The 14,670-nt window shown below is 40.3% G+C and overlaps 2 long non-coding RNA genes across 2 annotated transcripts in view; both read left to right on the forward strand.

The window, feature by feature from the left end:
* LOC146802437 (uncharacterized) overlaps positions 1 to 6,210 on the forward strand; it is a 31,908-nt gene extending 25,698 nt beyond the window's left edge. The window contains exons 3-5 of the long non-coding RNA XR_014967391.1: positions 4,131 to 4,773; positions 4,869 to 5,250; positions 5,528 to 6,210. This is a non-coding gene — a long non-coding RNA (uncharacterized LOC146802437). The remainder of the gene's footprint in view (positions 1 to 4,130; positions 4,774 to 4,868; positions 5,251 to 5,527) is intronic.
* A 3,192-nt stretch (positions 6,211 to 9,402) lies between these two features.
* The window catches only part of LOC146802438 (uncharacterized), a 160,500-nt gene continuing 155,232 nt past the window's right edge, over positions 9,403 to 14,670 (forward strand). The window contains exon 1 of the long non-coding RNA XR_014967392.1: positions 9,403 to 9,521. This is a non-coding gene — a long non-coding RNA (uncharacterized LOC146802438). The remainder of the gene's footprint in view (positions 9,522 to 14,670) is intronic.

Here is a 14,670-nt window from a genome sequence, read left to right on the forward strand (position 1 = left end):
CGGAGAAGACGGAAGTCCTCATCCTTTTACCCTCCACCTCCACCTGGGACAACACCTGCTGGCCTTCCGCCCTCGGTATCCCACCCACCCCTGCCGACCACTTACGGAGCCTCAGCATCATCCTCGACTCATCCTTCACCATGACCCACCAAATAAACTCTGTCACCTCCACCAGTTTCAACTGCCTTTGCACCCTCCGCAAGACCTTAAAATGGACTCCCCAGGAATGCAAGAGGACTGTCACCCACGTGTTCATCACCAGCAGGCTGGACTACGGTAACATCCTCTACGCTGGAATCAACAGAACTCTTCTACACAAGCTGCAAACCATCCAGAACACCGCAGCCAGGCTGTTCCTCGGGACACCAAGACACGAATACATGACCCAACACCTACGAGACCTCCACTGGTTCCCCTTTCGAGAAGAGAGTCACCTTCAAACTGCTCACCCACACCTACAAATCCCTCCACAACATCGGTCCCAAATACCTCAATGAGAGAGTCTCCTTCCACGTACCCAAGAGAAACCTCCGATCCGTCGACCTCGCCTTGGCGGAGATCCCCCGCATCCGCAGAAGCCGAGCAGGCTGAAGAGCCTTCTCCTATATCACAGCCAAGATCTGGAACCAGCTCCTAGTGAACATCAGACACTCTCCGACCCTGCACATATACAGGAGGAACCTCACGGCTGAGTAGCGAGCTTTAAAAAACCCTGATTGATTGTATTAAACATTGTGATAAATATTTAATTTTATTTTAAAAACGTTCAGATTTTTTATATTTACATATTTACAATTTGTGTTATTTAGTATGTTTTTGAAATAATTGTATTTTATTAAAGTTAATTATTCTGTTGCTAATGTTGCACTTACTGGAGTGGGAATAGTACATTTTACCCCTCTGTATTCCATCACTTTTCCTACTGTTGCACTGACTGCAGTGGGAATAGTAAATGTTACCCCCCCCCTTGGAATCCAGTACTTTCCCTATTGTGCACATTTTCACTCACTTGCTCACTCTTGATTGTGTATTAAAACAACTGACCAATGTGATGTTTGGAACATTCACTGTATCATAAGTGCATTTTATGCTATGTCACCTGTAACAGGGTTAACCTTGCATCATTCACAATAGTGAAGGAGCATCACACCTGACACAATAAAGACTAGTGGCCATTTTGGTACAACTGTTCGTTATAACATTAAAAAACTCATGTAAATTTGTTGTTTAATATGTAGAACTCACACTAGAACTTACGCCCTTAATGATGCTGTTGGGCTCCCAATTGCCTATCAACGTCCGGCTAGGTACCCGCAAGCATACAGGCCATTAGGGGGGTCAGGTTGCTGCGCACACACTTTCCACATTGGGAGGAATTGCTGAGCTGGACTTCAGATTACTCCTTGGTCCAACGTTATAGGTCCCCCCACCTCTTACTAAAGTGAATGCTGTACTGCTTCTAGACCCCCAGGGTCTGCACCTTCTTGGCCTTCCACCATTTTTTCCTGTTGGGTGTTGACCTGTATGGATACAAATAAATGAAAGAAAAATGTTTTCTTTGTGACTTGTGGGTTAAAATATGGTCATCACCGGAGGCTGGTCTGATTACAGCTTGTATGAAAAATGAAAAAGAGTGTCTCTACCTGCATGAGGCCCACCCAAGTTCTAACTCCTCAAATTTGAACACGTTTTTATCCAATACAGCTTTGAATATTTATATGATTTTGTTTATATATTGAATATTGTTTATCCATTGAATATTCTTTGGGTCATTTATACCTCTTCATATGTTGATGTGTGAGTTTAGTGTTTACGATGGGGAATGATACCGGTATGAGTTTGTGAGCCTGTGTATGCTTGAGTGTGTCTGGGACCTTTTATGTATGTAAATTGTTATTTGATGCCTTTTGTATTTATTGCAGATAAGCCAATGTATTGAATTTATCCTTTTGAAATTGACTAGAGCTAAAAATAAAACATTTATAAATGTGTCTTTGACAATGTGCTGAATGTACTTTTCTGATCTTTTCTGTTTGTTGTCTTAGTCCAAGTGTTGACATACTAATAAGACGATACATTGTACGTTTTGAAATTTATAAGTAGAGACACTCTTTTTCATATTTATTCTGCATTTTCCCCTGAATCTCTACCTACATCCACTCTGCAGGGGTTCCCCTTGTTATATTGGCTGATTACAGCTTGTATCTCAGACTGCAAGTCACTAGATGGGGTAGATCAAATACAATGACTAAGGTATTTAAAGGCCACCTTTGACAGATTGGGCCTCATCAACCTTTGTAAATTCCCCCAAACAATTGGCCTCAATCACAAACTACTCATTAAAGAACTGTTAGTAGAGCATTGTATGAATAAACGTTTGTCCGTTGCTCAGGCCAAACAATCAATTGAAAACTTTGCCACAGTTTCAACTACTGGTTTAGAGCCTTACTTGAGGTGGTGTGTTTCCCCTTCATATTGTCACTGGCTGAATTTGTTTAGACTTTGCACTTTATATTTGCTTTTGCATTAATGGGGGCATGGCAGCAGGAGATATCTCTGTGTGTGTGTGACAACTTCTCGATTCAAAGCACCATCTATTAACTCCTTCGTCGCGGCGTGAATTCCGCCGCGGCACTGGGGGGGGTGCAGGGTGAGTGCGGCGCCGCCATGCTCGTGACGGAACCACGCCGTCATGAGTCACGGGCGAGCTGTGCTCATAACAGCGTGGTTCCATCACGACTCCTCCCACTCGTTATTTCGCCTGCACAGGCGGGGAATCAGTGCCGCGTGGGCGGAGCGGCCACAGCATGACGGAACCACGCCGTCATGATGCCACATGAACACAACCTTCCCTTAACTTTGAAATGAAAATATGACCTTGTGTTCATTTGAAAAATAACTCAAGCTGTGAGCTATTCTGAAGGTATTTTGAAGCTGATGGTAGCTCCCAAATGACTGGTTGGAGACACCTGATCTAGGCTGAGTGATATGTGGGATAATACACGTAGCAAACATCATTTTCATTTGGTATGTAAAGAATTATTCCTATGTACGGTAGTAAATAGAACATATTGCGTTTTCTATTTTTACATGATGTGAAAATCATACAAACATAAAGATATATCACAAAATATACACCAAAGAAAATATAGGGCTCCAAAACACAATGCATACTATTGTCGTTATTTTCTATAATCACAATGTGCCTAAAAATCCACACCATCATTGTTTTATGTCATGTCAAAAATAAATGACACTTCACTTAGTTACAGTCAGCCAGATTTACAAATACATTTTAAACATGTACCTGTTCCTCTGGTGATCCATAGAGCTGGCTATACAGGGACAGAACCACAGTTGCCAGCAACTCCAGCTTCTCTGGTGAGAAGGCTCAGGCCCTGTCACCTGCTCTTCCTGGCTTTGTGGCTCCCAGAAGGCAGAAACAGCAGCAAATGTTGAGGAGGTCTTGTTGGTTGCACGGTTTGGAGGCAACTGAACTTGTTTTGAAACACCAAGTACATGTACACAACATATGCGATCGTTGATGGTGACAGACAAATCCATTGGCTGTCGTATGTTGCTTTCATACACGTTAACCTATGGCTGGGTCCGTTGTGGAGTTTCACACCCACTAGGCGGTCAACTTCTGATGCGGTCAACTAATTCCAAATGTCCTGATAGCGAGGTCAGGCGGCCAGCATTTTAGATTGTGGAATATTGTGTTTGTGACTGTTAGGTGCATCACTAGTGGCTACTTTGTTTACATGTCAAAAATGCTATGGATTTTCATTTGTTTGCACAAATAAGTGTAATGTAGTGCCTTAATGTGGTTAGAAGCAAGAATCTCGTAGTGGTGTTTAAACCGCAGTTGACGGTATTTTTACATAATCGTTTAAAAAAATAATAAGATGTAAATAATACATTACCTATGCATAATTTACACATTTTAAAAATTCATAATTTACACAAATAATAAATATGAATTAAAAAACAATGTACACTGAACATAAAAAGATTGTGTATAATTATGTATTAAAAATGTATGTGTATTGAAAACAAGATATAAAGTGTGGTTTAATTTGAAACTATGTTAGCAAACATTTACAACAATTTTGTATTTTTCAATGCAGACATTTGAACCCAGTAAGAGTGAGAAGATGACAGCCTCAAGTGTTCCGACCATCTCCAGACATTGCCACCATTGAAGAAAGGAATATTATCAAAAAATTCAGATTGAATAGGCAAACAATTCTTGATTTATGTCATCAACTGCAGCCAGATCTTCTGCCTCACAAATTGAATCCCACATCAATCCCACCAATATTCAAAATAATGGCAGTACTCCATTTTGTGGCCACAGGATCATTCCAATACACTATGGCAATATCTGGTAGAATGTCACAAACAGCTTTAAGTTGAATGGTACAAGAAGTTCTTTCTTCGATGATGAGACACATCAATAGATTCATTCAGTTTCCTACAAACCAGGATTTTTCCAATGTGAAGAGGGATTTTTTATGCTTCAGGCTACCTACCACATGTGGTTGGAGCAACTGTTGGCACACACAGTGCCTGAGTTGCCACCACAAGCAAGAGAATGAGTGTACCACTATTGAAAGAACTTCCATTTAATCAATTAGCTGGTTGTCTGCTTACCAGATTTGTAGGTTGTGTTTGCATTTTCCTGGATCAACCCATGGTTCCTTTGTACTACAGAATAGCAGCATACCCCTGCAAATACCACAACTTGGACTTGAGAGGGCTTGTTGATAAGTACTTTCTACCTTCATATTATTTGGTTATTGTAAAGTGTAAAGATCTAAAATTGTGTTACACTTCTTTGCTAATTTATTTTTCATCCCATATAGGAGACTTTGCTTATCCTAACCAACCTTAGTTGTTAGCTCCACTGAGGAATCCAACAATGCCAGGGAAAGTCCGCTACAATGAGGCCCACTAAAAGAACATAGAGGCCAGTGGAGCGGGCTTTTGGGATCCTAAAGGCCAGATTTTGATGTTTCAACAAGACTTGTGGAACCCTCCTCTACTCGCTTGATAAGGTGTGCACATCACCATGGTATGCTGCATGTTAAACAACATTACCCTGCGAAGGAACATCACATACATTGCAGATGAAGAAGACCATGAAGAGCCACTGGATGAGGATATTGAACTAAATGAAGGTGATAGTGGTAAAGAGGAAGGAATTATTGTACTTCAAGACCTCATGGACAACTTCTTCACATGAGAGTAAGTATATCATGACATTTTATTTTATGAAATGTTAACCTAACTTTTAATGTGATGAGGTTAAAAGTCTGCGCTGGACATTTTTAAAAAAGGTCAAGTATAGTGACAACTAGGGCAGAGATGTTTGTCAATCAGAGTCTTGACACATTGACTACTGTGTTAATTTGCATACTTCATTTTGATTGTTCTTAGAAAATGTGTCCTCAAATATATTCATTTGTAATGTGTCCATTTTGTATTCTAATTTAATAAACCTTTTTGTTTTTCTCTGTTTTAGCGCCCTTCACCATGTCATCGTCATTTGGACATTTCAAAGTTGTGACATTTCAAGTTATATCCTGCTATTGCAAAGTACAAAGTGAACATGGGCTGATCCTGTAGAAGACACACACAGACTTTGGGTATACATATCTTGTACTGCAACAACTTGCACAGTGTTGGAATGGAAGTTTGTAAAATTGCATTAGACTTGTTTTCTGTTGAATGTTGGTGCCAAGCCAATATGTGCTGCTTTATTTGCTCTAACCACATGTTAGTTGACCCAAAGCATACTCATCTCCCTTCACAATGGTAAAATACATATTTTGTAATTAGTGTATGAAGCTTTTGATGCTACTCATCATTGTAGAAATATTTTCTTGTAGCACACCACTTAAAGTAGGTTGTGACATCACCCCAGATACTGCAACAGTGTATTGGAACGATCCTGTGGCCACCAAATTGAGCACTGGCAGGATTTATGACTATTGGTGTTGTTTTGTGCAATTCCTATTGTGAGGCAGACTATCTGGCTCCAATTGCATATTGAATCTGATTGTTTTGATCATATCCCCTTCTTCCATGGTGGCACGGTATGGAACTGGAAATGTAAAAATGGCACTGGGTGTTTTTGTGTGTATGGTTTGTTATGTTTTAGAAACATTTGATAGATCAATCTTAATAAAATATAATGAAACACTGGTTGATGAGTTCTTGGTGTTTGTATTTTGTGGTCATGCTGGAAAGTTATAAGAAACATTACCTACTTGCAATTCATTCATTAACCCCTTCAATGCGCATGACGGAGCGGTTCCGTCATGCGCATCGGTTGCGCTGTGCGTATGATGGAAATGCTCCATCATGGCCCCGCCCGCGCAATAGAACCTTCAGCACAGCGCGGTAGTGCGCGCCACGCTGAAGGGGTTAAAAAAACCATCATTTGATTGTTTACATTTTAAAGTGTATGATGGAAGGAAGAAACAGTATAAATACAGAAAAAGACTACAAAATCAGTCTTTGAATTTGTTAGTCTTGCTTTTTATTAAACAAATCCCAAAAAACTAAAACAGGATGAAAACCAAAAAGCAAACACAAGAAGGAAAAGTCAGTCATGGTGAATAAAACCATTATCGAAGAGACAAAATTCTTTAACGTCCAATGCCCAAAATACAATTGACATCAGAAGAGCATATGTGTTCAGAAAATTGTCCACAGAGTGAATGGTAGTCATATACTGGAGGAATTTAGGTTCTCCATCTCTTAGTGGTGGTGGTCTTGCCATCCGCTCCTTGTGGTCCAGGTGAATGTGTGTTCCTGTGGGGGATGGTGAATCCACGGTTGCAGGGACTGAGTTGGTTGCAGGTGTTTATTCTTGTGGCAGTGCTTTCCTTTCAGAGACAGATGTAGTTGGCTCAGATGTTGTTGGACCACAGAAAGGGGACAATGGTGCTGGAAAAGCCCTGCAAATATAGTTCAAATGTCAGACATCATCCCAATCAGGGACCTCCTATTGGAATTGTGATTTTCCATCTGAACAGTGAGTGCTCTCTGCAAGTGCTTCATCTCCCAGTGCTCTGTAAGGACCTGGCCCGAAATGTCTTGGGACTGATGGATAGATGAAGCACAAAAAAGGAAGAGAGGGTCCAAGGGAGGAGTTTAAAGACGCTACGAAACAGCTCTACTGAGATTAAAACAATGGCGGATGAAGCAAAAGAGGAAGGCTGGATAACTGACCATGAAGCAGCCTTTCGGGTTACATCCCATCCCATAACATCATACTTCTATGTACTTCCTAAAGTACATAAGGGAATATTGCCACCTCCTGGTAGACCCATCATTTCGGGAATTGGGTCTTTACTTGAGCCTCTTTCAACTTTCGTTGACTTTTTTCTACACCCATTCGTGCTGAAAATCCCGACTTTTATACAGGACACTAAAGATCTTTTATGGATCTTAGACCAGATTACTTTTGATCCGGAGCAGGACTATCTGGTCTCCTTTGATGTTGAGTCCCTATACACTTCGATACCCCAGGACGTAACATTGGCCACAGTTGAGTCAATATTGAATGCAAACACCTTGGACAGCATCACTCCGGTTCATTTCATTATGTCATGTGTGCGCCTAGCAATGAAGGAAAACTTCTTTAAATCCAAAGATGACTTCTATCTGCAAACATCGGGAACTTCGATGGGCAGTATTTTTGCCCCTAGTCTTGCTAATCTTTATGTACACCACTTCGAACAAACCATCGTCGTACAAGATAGAAATCCATTTGAAAAATACATAAGAATTTGGAAACGCTACATAGACGATGTGTTGTGAGCTGGCGTGGCACCCCGGATACCATCACATCGTTCCATTAGTGGCTTAACACTAGAAACAACTTTCTGAAATTCACATTTGAATTTTTGAACATTAACTTGCCCTTTTTGTACATTCGGATTTACCCAGAAGACGACAGACTCAGTACTGAACTTTATAAAAAACATATGGCACAGAATTCATTGCTATCATTTGATAGCTATCATCTGAAAGCCCTTCGTGAGAACCTGCCCTTCGGGCAATTTCTAAGAATAAGAAGAAATTGTTCTACCATGGAGAAATGCAATGAACATGCTAACATCCTGTGTACCCACCTGAAAGAGAAGAAATATCCGAAAAAAACTATTCGCAGCTCACGTAAAAGAGCTGCCAACAATAACAGGGGGTCACTGATTGAAGTGGCCCCACCTAAACATTTGGAATCCATACTTACCTGCGTTAACACGTTTTGCAGCCATTCGAATCAAATCAAAAGGAGCATACTAAAACATTGGAAGAGCTTGAACATTGGGAGAGTACCTAAACCTCCTCCCTTATTTGCCTCCAAAAGGAGCACAAACATAAAAGACAAAGTGGTACATACGAGGCCCCTGAATAAATCTAAACCCTCGGACCAGGAACCTTTGTGGGGGCTTCCTCCGTTAAAGGACATCTCCTGTGTGGGGGTTGTGCAGCCTGCCCACAAACATCGCATACAACAGAAGTGGACATAGGCACTGACAAGCCTTGGTCCCTGCTTAAACACACCCACTGTAACAGTGAAAAGGTTATTTACCTGATCACCTGTCCGTGCGGAATGCGCTACGTGGGGATGACCGCACGTAAGATAAAAACAAGAATATTGGAACACAAAAGCACGATACGGTGTAAGAAGAGGTCTACAAAAATGACCAATCACTTCTTGGATATGAACCACCAAGCGAATGATTTATGCTGGACGGTCCTTGAACATCCGTTCATTCCACCTCATATTATGGATATATCTAGATTTCTGTTCTGCAGGGAACAAAGCTGGGTCCATAGATTGAAGACAGATCCCACAGGATTAAATGAGGAGATTCCGTGGCTATCCCTGTGACTATGAATTAAGGCAAGTGACACATAATACACCATATATGTCTCCTTATGAAGATAGCATAACCCTCTGACGTCAAATGTCACTAACATGTGTATGGTGCGGTTTTTGTTTCCATACCACAGAAATGAATACAGGCTGTCATGTATGGATACTGCGTTATAAAAATCATAGGAGTGGAAGCGACTATGGTATTTATGCCTTTTACACCATTACATGAGATATATCTTTTACCAAAATAGACACTTGTTGGCATATCTAATATAAAGAGTGTTTGCACTTTATTCACAGTTATAGATTCAAATATGTGACACTGTGAGTGCATTCAGACAAATATCACAATTGCACATGCACGAAGATTGAAATCCTTTCCACCGCGCATGCACACTATTTGACTCTGACCAGACAGCAGTTATTCTGCTTGCATATGCGCATTGGGTAGCCACTACTTCTTGCACATGCGTGCTCGAGGAAAGGGCAAACACTATAGACACCTTGGGGTCTTTTGAGTGAAATGGACTGGGCGTGCACTCTTGTATTTAAAAGCGCCCCAAACCTCCCGCCAGTGCCTCCGGTTGCAGCTCATGTACCACAGCGGGGTACAGACGGAGAGGTAAGCAGGGCATTTTGGCAGGGGTTACTATCTGTCGTGACCATCCCTAACTTTAACAGCACTACAAAGACAGAGTTCTATCTATTGTAACAGCTTGCATTATTGCGGTAAGCTTTCTTTCGTAAAATAAACAGCAGCAAAGAGTCGAGGAGTATCTAGACTCTGTTAAAATATGTCATTGAAAGCTATTAAGTGGTGATGAAAGTTTTTTTGCAACTTGTTTTGCAACATTTAAACTTACGACAATCTTATGGCAATTGGTTTGTTTTACATCAACACGGGGCTCACATCTATTTCAAGTGATATATCTCTATAGCAATCTATACTACATGTTAGAGCGGTAGGGTGCCATTACAGCTAGGGCACTGTTCAGCGAAGTAGCTGAGGTCAAAATATTTATACAAATTTATCGCTAGCTTGCTCTATTAAATGTACACAGACTGTTTTTGATATACGCTGTAGTAAAGAGAATTTGGGCATCATTAACTATAAGGCACATTCATATTAATTGTAGTGTACCATTTGTTTTAGAAATGTTTGTTTTATACACTAAAACGTGCAGATTCACAACCTTGTTTAAGAGTGATTTCTATCTAATGAGCATTTGTTGGCGAGTTGTATTCAGTACACGTGGTACTTTCATCACAATTTCCTTAAAGAAATGTATTAGAGGAATTCTGGTCTCCTTCACCGAAGGGTGCATCACCTACACCTACTGTTGTTGTTTTTCATCTAGACATGTGTTCACGCCACATATAATGAATGAGTGACACATGATTCTCCCCCCTCTCCCTCCCCCCTTTGTTTGTAGAGCGGGCCCCTTTCCATGAGTTGTTATCAGGTAGAGGCAGGCCCACTTATCCATCGTTTTGGGTAAGTAATACAGAAACGGGTACTATGAGAGTACTTCTGAGACATGTGTCTAACTCAGTACAATAATAGGTAATCCGAGCACAGGCAAGAAAGTCCTAACAAAATTGAAGTCCAGATGCCAGTCTTAATCAGATTCTTCTCAGTTTATTTCAAGCTTTGTTTGTCCAATAATATGTTCATATTTCAAGCAATTCTTCGAACCACACTGGATGCCAACACGTGTTTCGTCCAACTGACAGTAAGTCATGGACTTCCTCAGGGCTAAAGACAAGATGAAATGCTAACATTAAGTGCCATTCTAGTCTCAAACTTTACTATTATGTAAGTAGTGATAGGGTATCCTGTGCACTACACAAAAGAAATATATAGAAAATAAAGAGAATTTTTTCGTTATTGGATATTATGCAATATGTGCTATAGCTTCTGCCTTATAAAGTAATAGAACAAGTTATGATGGGTATATATATACTCCAGAACACTCTTATTACTTTGATTGATCTCTCAAATATGGTGATGAAGATCGAGATTGATGATTATTTTACCACTTGGCTTTTTATTGTGCTAAATAGGACACTTTAGGACCTTAGACTGAACTTGATGTTGTTTTTTCATGCAGGAGTTGGAATTATATTTCTGCATTCTTTGAATTTGGAATAAGATTGTGTTACATTGGTAAGTGTCAGCCATCTAAGACATTATTCTATTCAGGCGCATGGGTATACCGGTGGATTCATTATTTATCACCCTGTACCTTCATTTGGGGTATAGTGTGAAGTTTGAGCTTCGATCGTTTCTCACGAGATCGGTGTGTATTTTTCTTTTAAATATCTTCTCTTTGGTATAACTGGCTCTTCCAAAATACTAATGTACATGTTTGATTGATCTACACTTCTGGCTATTCTATCTGCCTTTACACCTGGTGGAGCGTGCTCACTGTGTGTGTTACCTCTTAGTAACAATGCATAAGGTTGCTCTACTCTCACTATTTTCGTTCTCTTTATTTTCTATATATTTCTTTTGTGTGGTGCACAGGATACCCTATCACTACTTACATAATAGTAAAGTTTGAGACTAGAATGGCACTTAATGTTAGCATTTCATCTTGTCTTTAGGCCTGAGGAAGTCCATGACTTACTGTCAGTTGGACGAAACATGTGTTGGCATCCAGTGTGGTTCGAAGACTTGCTTGAAACATGAACATATTATTGGACAAACAAAGCATGAAATAAACTGAGAAGAATCTGATCAAGACTGGCATCTGGACTTCACTTTTGTTAGGACTTTCTTGCCTGTGCTCGGATTACCTATTATTGTACTTTGTTATGGTGGGTCTCCCACATTTATAACGTGAGGTGGTCGTTGTAAGGTAACCTGAAGCAGTGGCATTTGATGGAGATATTGTGAATGTGACTTTTTCACCTCTCAGCGCGGAAACTTTTCCCTACCACCGTTCAAACTTTGTTTATGTGTCTAATTCATGTCGTCTGAACATTGACAAATTCAGATTGCAATGCAACTTGACTTTTTGCATTGTGTTTTTGTGTCTCACTTTTACAGATAAGTTCCAGTAGCATCGAACATAATCATTTGGATTGCTGGTTTGATATCACTGTACTTGTATTGGTTATTATTATTTTTTGTCACATATGCAGCGGCATTGTTTATTTTTCATGGTCCTGATGAAAGCCTGGACACTTTTTGCAGACCAATAAGGCTGAAACATGTCGACTGACCTTACCAACGTAGCAGTTTAATATATACAGCTTTGCACTGCTTTTTAACCCTGCCAGTTTGGACAAGCCAATACATCATTTTTTGTTCACACTAGGTAGTTTTAGATTCACAATTATCACCATAATCCTTTCCAGCGCTGCACCCTCACAACACCTAGAATCCACATATGGGATTTTAGCATCCTTAACATCTTAGGACATTCATGAAAACATCCCCGAGCTCCTACCTCACAGTGAAGTGGTTGTAGCCCTCAGTGAGACTAGGATTTCTCACTGGGAGGAGAAGCCCATATGATGAAGCATGCCACCTATGGTGGGTGAGGGCATTCATCCTTAAAGGGATTGCTCCCTAGAGGAGGTCTATCGTGAGACACATTTTCAATAATAAATATTTTTCATAGACCCGAGAAGTATTGCGGTTGAGACTGATGGATGGATCCCAAGACTTGATTGATGGTGGCCTGGGTGACAATTAACACAGTGGCCTCACGTTGCTGGCCCACAGGTTCCCTCACATGACACCTATCCCCACTACTCTGTGACCTTGACCCAGTGCGCTCCATCCCACTGGTTCCTGTCTGGACTGTAGGTGGTGGTGTCTCGACAGCAACCAGGATTGGGGGCACAAGATTGGCATGGTGTTAGTTTCAACACAGGAAGTGGAGATAACCATGAGCTGAGGTGTTGTAACAGCTGGGGTGGGAGGTATAGCTGTGGGATGAGTGAGACTACCTGGATCAGTCTGCACAGGCAGACTAGTTGCACCGGCTACTCCTCTTCATTTGCACTTTCAGGGGTGGATTCATCTCTTGAGGCTTGATTCTGGGTTGGAGTGGAGGTTTTCTCAGTGCCAGATGTTTGACCATGTGCTCTGGCTGTTAGAACTATTAGGAATGTCATAAAATGGATACATTGTAAAAGTGTGGATTACACATAGAGTGAGTTTAAAGCAAAAAATGAAGAAATCTAAAAGGGAAGAGGAAATCAATATCATGATAATACCTTTCAATGGCATTGTAATTATTTACACTAACAGTTTATATTTCATACAACATAACTTTCAAACGGTTAGAAGCTGTCCTGTAATGTAAAAAAACATTTGCTAACTATACATACAATGTGGCAACTATTCAAGACAACACAACACATTAGAGAGGAGAAATGTGACATTAACCATTCCAAGGCATAGCAGGCTAAAATCAGACAATTTAACAACTTGCTAGGATGCTTAGCATTAGTCATCATATTAACAGTACAGAGTAAAGTTCTCACATATAACACTTATATTCAGCATACAAATGTACCTACCTTAAAAGGTTTAGCTCAACAAACTTGAATTTGTGCACTAATTACATGAATTCAATTACACATGACAAGAATAGGACAGCATACAAACCTTCAACACATACACTTTTCAAAAGAGAGCATTAAATAGAGATTGATAAATAAATGACACTTTACCATATGTGAAGAAATTATTGAACAGGGAGAATGTGCATAATTACATTGCAATATGATTTTCACAAAACAGAAACAAGACATCATGTTAGTTGTAGTTATTTCAATGATACATTCACAACACTTGCAAAATTGTCACTTGAAAATTCTTAGTGAAACTCTGCAGTAAAAAGAGAACACACATTTACTATATGAAACACATTTTAGTTTTCTGGTGTACAAACACTTAAAAGCAACATAACATCATGTGAAAAGTAATGGAGATTGAAATCTGTTCTCTTACATATTAAGCAATACTTTCAGACAAACAAGCCAAACAAGATGTTACTGATATATTTAGGTTTTGTTTGTAAAATAAATTGCAAAACAAATTAGCAACGGCTAACTTCAAAGCAAACAGGACATTTACGTTTAGTGATGCACAGCACAGTATTACTTACCAGTTTCCACTCCACCAGGGATTCCGGTCAAGCCTTTAGGTTATAGGATCTCAGGACCTTCTCCTCCAAGGGAAAGAGTTGTAATGGGGGCTTGGGAGAACCACCACCCGACCTCTAGGCCTCCAGGTGCCGCTTGGTGGCCAGGGAACACATTCTCCCCCGAAGGTCGTTCCACCTCTTCCTAATTTCTTCCTGTGTGCACTGGTTGTTTGCTACAGCATTCACTCGGTCAACTTTTCCGGCCCACATTTTTCTTTTCTGAGATATGATTGCATTTTGGACTTGGGCTCCAAACAGTTGTGGCTCCACTACAATAGAACAGTGATTTCTCTTCTCTGCTATGCTTAGATAATAAACTTAATTGAATCAATTAACCCACAAGATAAGAAAGAAAAAGGAGTAAATGAACAAGAAACAGAGAGCTACTAAAGAAAAAAACCTGATTTCAGTGAAAAAGTGCTCAGGTACAAAGTTCTGTGTGCTGGAATGGCAAAGGATCATGGTCTGAAATTAAGTGTGGTTTTAGTGTGGTATGCAGATGAAAACAGTTAGCCAACTCATATCAGGTGTGTGATGCTAGCATTTGTTCAAAAGCCACAGGAATACTCCAATGCTGACCGCGTCCCACAACAGAATCACTCCTTT

This window comes from Triturus cristatus, chromosome 8 (assembly GCF_964204655.1).
Source record: "Triturus cristatus chromosome 8, aTriCri1.1, whole genome shotgun sequence".
Taxonomy (NCBI): domain Eukaryota; kingdom Metazoa; phylum Chordata; class Amphibia; order Caudata; family Salamandridae; genus Triturus; species Triturus cristatus.